An 8,106-nucleotide genomic window follows, 5' to 3' on the forward strand; every position below is an offset into this window, starting at 1 on the left:
AAGGAGAAACAAAGGAGTATGCAACAATGCTTGATAAGAAATGTACTCATTACCTTGCCCATTTAATTGTAACCCCTCTATCTGGTATTTTCACACTTAAAAAAAACACAAAAAACCATAAAATATGAAGTAATTTTGATAAAAAATAAAAATGACTCAGAATAAATTATCAATGCAAAAAACAATCTTTACAAAAGCAAACTCTCAGAGATATTACATGACTTTGAAAAGGATAAAGTGGCTGAATTTAATATAAATTTAGAAGTATGAGCATTCTAAAATATAAAAAGATATTCTTTATTTCATTATATAACACAAAACAGAAAGTAAATGTTGTTTAGATGATTTTTTAAAACACAGTCTCTCAGGTGTTGGGAGGGTGATTCATTGTAGAGTGCTTGCCTTGCATGCATGAGGTCCTGGGTTTGATTCCTCAGCACCACATAAGCAGAAAAAGATGGAAGAGATGCTGTGACTCAAGTAGTACCACTAGCCTTGAGCTGAAGAGCTGAAGAGCTGAGAGACAGCACCCAGGACCCAGAGTTCAAGCCCCAAACCCAACAAAAACAAAACAAAACACAGTCTCTCATTTTTGTGTGCTCAACATTGTAACACTAGTGTTTCAGTCTAGGGCTAAGATTTTAGGTGTGGACATTTATCAACACTCCTGATTCAGATTCTAATTGATAAAATTTTAATCAATATTTTGTTCTTATTAATTTTGCTCTTTGTAAATTCACATATGCCTATAAAAAACAGTGTGGCCATCTCAATAACATTCTCAAAGTACTTCCTAATGATGACTTACAAAAAGTTGTTTTATATTACAACAAGGAAAACAATGCTACAAATAAGGAAAACCAATACATAAATATTAATGATTAATAAAATAAAAAAATTACCACTGTTCCCAGTATTTGAAATGTACTACATATTCGATTTATTATTTTCTCATATTGTTGTACATTTAAAACTGCCTAAGTCTATGATGTTCAACAAGAATTTTAGAGGCTATGAGTAGCCTTTAAAGATTATTATTATTAAGATTATTATTTATGGTTCATCTCATCATTTGTATATGGCTTATACCATCATTTGTTCCTCACTAACATATAAAGTAAAGAAGCCTTTAAATTTTAACAGAAACTGTGCAGTTAATGTCTTAAATCTGCTTCTTTACACAAACACTTTGCAACTTCCCATTAGTAAAGTTTCTATAAACTCTGAAATGTACATATTTAGTAGTATGTACCATGAATCTTAAATGCTTTATGAAAAAGTTTTACAACCTGCTAAATAGTCTTAATTTTGGCATATATGAGCAAATTCCCAAAATTAAACATATTTAAAACATTAAAACTTTTAACAAACCTTAACACTTTCTATAGTGTTCATTAGGGCAGGTTCCTTGTATAGAATAATTGAATTCCTCCTCCTACACATCTGTTGAACAACAAATATCTGGTATTGTTTTTGACATGTCAAACTTGACTTTATTCTTAAATGTGTTCTTATGTAAGAAATACATGGTTCTAAAATTTCACGACAATTCTTTTTTTTTTTTTTTTTTTTTTTTGTCGTTTGTGGGGCTTGAACTCTGGGCCTGGGCGCTGTCCCTCAGCTCTTCAGCTCAAGGCGAAGGCTCTACCACTTGAGCTACAGCGCCACTTCCGGTTTTCTGGTGGTTTATTGGAGATAGGAGTCTCACGGTCTCTCCTGCCCGGGCTGGCTTTGAACGCGATCCTCAGATCTCAGCCTCCTGAGTAGCTAGGATTACAGGCGTGAGCCACCAGCGCCCGGCTTCACGACAATTCTTTTGAATTTAATTTTTGTGGAATTGTCTAGTTTAAGAAAATCAATTACACTTTATGTATAAAAAATGTTCTGTGCTCAATTCAGTAGCACATACACTAACATTGGAACAATAAAGAGAAGAATAGCCCCTGAATGAGGATGACACTCAACTTCGTGAAGCATTCTAGATTTTTAAAAGAACAGATGCTGGAGGGTATGTGGACAGAAGGGAACCTTAATGCATTGTTGTTGGGAGTTTAAACTTGTTCAAAGACTTTGGAAAGTAGTATGGCGGTTCCTCAAAAGACTACAATAGAGCGCCTGTAAGTCCCAGCAATCCCATTTTGGGCATTCACCCAAATGATCACAAACAAGACCATACTAAAACTACCAGCAAAACTATGTTCATTGCAGCATTATTTACCAAAGCTAAGATACAGAACAAAACCCGAGGCCCCACAGTAAACGAATGGATCAAGAAAATGTGTGTGTGTGTGTGTGTGTGTGTGTGTGTGTGTGTGTGTGTGTACTGGAATTCTATGCCTCCATCAGAAAGAATGACATCACCCAGTTTGTTAGGAAATGGAAAGACATGGAAAAAATTATATTAAGTGAATTAAGCCAGGCCCAAAGAAGTGAAGTAAGCCAGGCCCAAAGAAAGATAAGTCCCATGGTTTCCTTAATTGCAATAACTAGTATGTGTCTGCTACAAGCAGAAAACATCATATAAGTTGATGTAAGGCAAAATGAACCCCAAGATAAGGATTCAAATGGTTTTTATTTCTTGCGATTGTTTCTAAGATATTTATAAGATGAATTCTTTGTTGCTTTGTATGTTCCTCCTGCAAGCTAAAGCCCCTGTTTTCACTCTGTTTGATGTTGGTATACTTTGTGCAGTGGAAGGGAAACACAAATCGTTTAAAAAGGGATGCAGGTGGACCCATTGCAACAATGAGATGAACAAGTCGTTATGTCAAAAAATGATTTTGGCCGGGTGTTGAGGGATGTGGACAGTGGGGGGGGGCTGAGGGGGGAGGGGTTGGTGGGTGTGGGGGGTGGGAGATGGGCAGGGATGGTAAGGGGAAACAAAGGAGGAGCAAGTGGACCCATTGCAACAATGAGATGTACAAGTTATTATGTCAAAAAATGAACTTTACAACTTTGGAGGGAGGAGGACAAGGTGGGGAAAGTGGGGGAGTATGGGAAGGGATGGGAAGGGGAAACAAAGGAGAGGCAACAATGCTTGATAAGAAATCTTGCCCATGTAATTGTAACTCCTCTGTCAGTATTCTCACAATAAAAAAAAATGTACTCAATAACTCACGCATGTAATTGTAACCCCTCTGTATGGGATTTTCACAATATAAAAAAAGAAACATAGGTCCTGTGGTATCCCTTATTTGCAATAACTAATGCATATCTGGGATAAGCAAAGAAGGTATGGTAAGGCGAAAAAAAGGAGTAGGCAACAATGCTTGATAAGAAATGTACTCTTTACATTTTCCATGTAATTGTAACTCCTCTGTATGGTATTTTCACAATTTAAAAAAAAAAAGGTCAAAAGCATGTGCATATGACTAGATAAGATGATGTTAAGGTAAATGAACCCCATGATAAGGACACAAGTGGTGTTTTATTTCTTCTTGTGGTTTCTAATATATTTATAATGTACGATGTGATTTTTTATATGTGCATCCCCCACAGTTAAACCCCTGTTTTCACTGTATCTGATGTTAGTGCACCTCCATCTTGTATATACACTTCTCTAATTTGGGGATGGAAAGGGAAAAAACAAAATGGTTAAATAAGGATACAATATGACCCATTGCAACAATGTGATGCACAAGAAAGTATGTTGAAAAACGAACTTTACAATTTAGGAGGGTGGGGGAGGGGAGTGTATTTGTGGAGGTGGGAGGGAAGGGATGGCAGGGGAAAACAAAGGAGGAGGTAACAATGCTTGATAGGAAAGGAACTATTAATTTTTCATGTAACTGTAACCACTCTGTTTAGTACTTTTACAATAAAAAATATAAAAATGTTATGGGATGGAAGAGAATATTTCCCCTATTTTACCCATATAATATCATTAACAAATATCTGCACTGATATGCAGATATTTTGAATAAATGTGTGTTTGTGTATGTGTGTGTGTGTGTGTGTGCATGCCTGCGCATTTTCGTTCTCAGAGTTTGAACTCAGTGCATCAAGGTCCCCCTAGGCCATTCCTCTCTAGATTGATGAGCTACTATATAAGCTACATCTCCATTCTTGGCTCTTTGCTAGTTCATTAATTTTTTTTAATATTTTTATTATTTTTTATTGTGAACATACTGTACAGAGGGGTTACAATTACATGGGCAAGATAATGAGTACATTTCTTATCAAGCATTGCAGCCTCCTCCTTTATTTACCCTTCACATCCCTTCCCAGCCTCCCCCCGCCCCCCCACGCCATCCTCCCCCCCACACCAAAGTTGTAAAGTTCGTTTTCGACATGACAACTTGTACTTCTCATTATTGCAATGTGTCCACCTGTATCCTTAAACGACTTGTTTTTCCCCTTCTCTTCCACAAATTATACCGACATCAAATATAGTGAAAGCAGGGGTTATACTGTGTGTGTGTGGGGGGGGGGGGGGGGGATATACAAAGCAACAAAGAAATAATTTTAAAAATGCGTTAGAAAAAAATTCATGAAAGAAAAAAACATTTAAATACATATGTAAGGGTTCATTTTCCTAACATCACATTATCTGAACTTTTCTGCTTGACTCATACATATACTAGATATTGCAAATAAGGGAAACCATGGAACCTATGTTTCTTTGGGCTTGGCTTACTTCACTTAATATAAATTTTTCCAAACCTTTCCTTTTCCTAACAAATGGGGCAATGTCATTCTTTCTGATGGAGGCATAGAATTCCATTGTAATTTTTTTAAAATAATCTCATTAATATTTTTTGTCCTGATTGGCTTCCAACGGTTATCCACAGATCTCAGGTTCCTGAGCAGATACCCGAGTAGACAGGATTACAGGTGTGACCAACCAGCACAAGGCTTTCAGAATAATTTAAAAAGTAGAAGAAAATTTACTTCATGGAGGCTTGTTTATCATCTCCCGCTTTTAAAGCATTTTGGAGTGATTATATGTGAATTTATTTCATTTTTGGATTCTTAAAAGACAGTAAGTGATGGAATTTAAACGTTTTAATCTTTTTTTTTAAATTGGTCATGCAGCATGAAATTTGGGCTTGGACGCTCTCCCTGCGCCTTTCGGGTGAAGGTGAGTGCTGTACCCCTTGAGCCACAGTGCCACTTCTGCTTTCCTAGTAGTTTATTGGAGATAAGAGTCTCACAGACTTTCCAGCCTGGGCTTGCTTTGAAGCGCATTCCTCAGATCTCAGCTTCCTCTGTAGCCAGGATTATAGGTGTGAGCCACCAGCTACTGGCTAGTTTTAGTACTTTTTTTAAAAATACTTTTTTGGGGTCTGATCGTGGGGCCTGAACTCTGGGCCTGGGCACTGTCCCTCAGCTCTTCAGCTCAAGGCTAGTGCTCTACCACTTGAGCCACAGCGCCACTTCTGCCTTTTTTCTTTTTTGCTTATGTGGTGCTGAGGAATCGAACCCAGGGCCTCATGCATGCAAGGCAAGCGCTCTACCACTGAGCTACCTTCCCAGGCCTTTAGTACTTTTTAAAATGTATACTGGAACTGTGGAACAGAAGAAATTTGTCTCTCTTTAGACCTCAATTTATGAGCTCAGCTCTGAACATGATAACCCAATGTCACCAACACTGTGTTGAAGACAAAATGTGACAGAAAACAATTACCGTGGGCAATAATTGCTATGCTATTATTTCTTGGACAGGATGAATATTGAGTTGAGAGAGTAAGGGAATGGAGAGGATTTTGCCTACTTTTTTATTGCTTACTTTTTGAAATTTTGAATCATTTCCTTCCCCACTGTGTGTCTTTGGGACATGCACTTAGTGCCTTTAATTACAATATTTCCTAACACTAAAATGGTAATAATATTAGAATTATAGCAAATGTTTTCTTAAGAATTAAGAGAAAAAAAACTTGTGAAATACTTAACATAAACTTCTAGGAATAACAATTACAATTACATGGGCAAGATAATGAGTATATTTCTTATCAAGCATTGTTGCCTCCTTCTTTGCTTCTTGTTCCCATCCCTTCCCATCTCCTCCCACACTCCCCATCCCACCAACTCCCCCCCCCCACCAAAGATGTAAAGTTCATTTTTTGACATAAGGACTTGTACATCTCATTATTAAAATGAGTCCACCTGCATCCCTATTTAAATGATTTGTTTTTTCCCTTCCCCTCCACAAGTTATACCAACAACAAATACAGTGAAAGCATGGGTTATACCATGGGGGGTGGACATACAAATCAACAAAGAAATCATCTTATAAATGTTTGAAACAATTGCAATAAAGAAAAAAAAACAATTGAATCCTTATCTTGGGGTTCATTTCACCTAACATCAACTTATCTGACCTTTTCTGCTTGTCTCAGACATATACTAGTTTTTGCAAATAAGGGAAACCATGTGACCTATTACCTATGTTTTTTTGGGCCTGGCTTAATTCACTTAATATAATTTTTTCTAAGTCTTTCCATTTCCTAACAAATGAGGCAATGTCATTCTTTCTGATGGAGGCATAGAATTCCATTGTGTATATATATATATATATATATATATATATATATATATATATATATATATATATATATATATATCACATTTTCTTCATCCTTTCATCTAGTGAGGGACATCTGGGTTTGTTTCATATTTTAGCCATGATAAATAATGCTTCAATAAACATAGTTGTGCTGGTAATGGACAAGAGTCTCATATCTAAAATATACCTGGAACCCAAAAAATTTAAATCCCCCAACGACAAATCGTCAAACAAACAACTGCCAAATAAATAAGTGAGCTAAAGACTTAGAAACTTTTCTGAAGAGGAAAAAAGTATGGCCAATAGACACGTGAAGAAATACTCAACCTCTCTAGCCATAAAAGAAACGCAAATCAAAACAACATTGAGATACCATATCACCCCAGTTAGAATGGCTATAATCATGAACTCTAAAAACAACAGATGCTGGTGGAGAGGTGGACAGAATGGAACCTTAATGCATTATTGTTGGGAGTGTAAACTTGTTCAACAACTTTGGAAAGTAGTATGGAGTTTCCTCCAAAGACTCCACATAGAGCTCCTCTATGATCCAACAATACCACTTTGGGGCATTTACCCAAATGATCACAAACTAGCCAGCAGTTTTTTTTTTTAATATTAAATAGAATGCAATCAGTATTACAAAAGCCATTACATGTAATGAGAAACCAGAAGGCATATTCTCTATTGACCATGCTCTGCTTCAAAGTCAGCCAGGTGGATAACTTCTCATGCTGTAAATCAAACTGGTTTTATTATGTCTTGACAGTATAAAAACATCAGGGACAGAATAATGAAGGAATGTTGTAGACTGAAGTGAAGTCCATATGAAAATGTGCAAAACTGATGAAAACATAAAAGTCTCTGAGTAGTATATTGTGTTTTACATCATTTAAGTTAAATTTCAAAAATAGGGAAGACCTAGAGGAATGAATTCTCTTTTTGATAGCCAATCTAAGGTCCTTAGAAGATTGAACTCTTTCCTCATTCTTGTAGAGGCATCATCAGATGAGAGGAACTCTATTGTTTTTGTGCTTCTTTCCATTTATACTTCAGTTTGAAATCTGAACTACATGAGACTGAAAGAAACCTAGAAAAATTAGACACGCAGGCTTTGGAAAGAGCCATGAACGAAAAATAAATAAAATACATATAGCCTTGTAAAAGGTCTAACTAAATTTATTTATATAGTCTTAAGTGTAAACAAAAAATGATTAAACAATATAATATTATTGAAAATTGAAAAATGTTAGGAGTTGCTTAAATTTTTTCTTTCTACTATAATGAATTAAGTATTGATTTTGTATAGAGAGATTAAAGATGAGATTAACAAGAAACGATTAAAAATGGACAAAAGTTCTGAATAGACACGTTTTCCAAAAAGTCCTGAAAAGCGCCAGTGTGTTTACAAAGTTGTGTTTAATACCACTTCTCTGCTAGATTAATGCTTTGTGAACAGAAGTCATTATAGAAATGCAATTGAAAATTACTATGATACTACTTCATAACTATAATAACTCTTATCAAAAAAATCAAAGGAACCAGTTGTGGTGAAAAGGCTTGTAATTCCAAGCATTTAGCAGTTTGGAGTAAGAGGATTT

The 8,106-nt window shown here is 35.9% G+C and overlaps 1 non-coding gene across 1 annotated transcript; it reads left to right on the forward strand.

The window, feature by feature from the left end:
• Positions 1 to 1,886: 1,886 nt before the first annotated feature.
• On the forward strand, positions 1,887 to 1,988 carry LOC122124544. The gene has a single exon (XR_006150593.1). It is a non-coding gene; the product is annotated as a U6 spliceosomal RNA (small nuclear RNA).
• The last annotated feature ends 6,118 nt before the right edge of the window (positions 1,989 to 8,106 follow it).

This window comes from Dipodomys spectabilis, unplaced genomic scaffold (assembly GCF_019054845.1).
Source record: "Dipodomys spectabilis isolate Male_0828 unplaced genomic scaffold, ASM1905484v1 ptg000239l, whole genome shotgun sequence".
Taxonomy (NCBI): Eukaryota; Metazoa; Chordata; class Mammalia; order Rodentia; family Heteromyidae; genus Dipodomys; species Dipodomys spectabilis.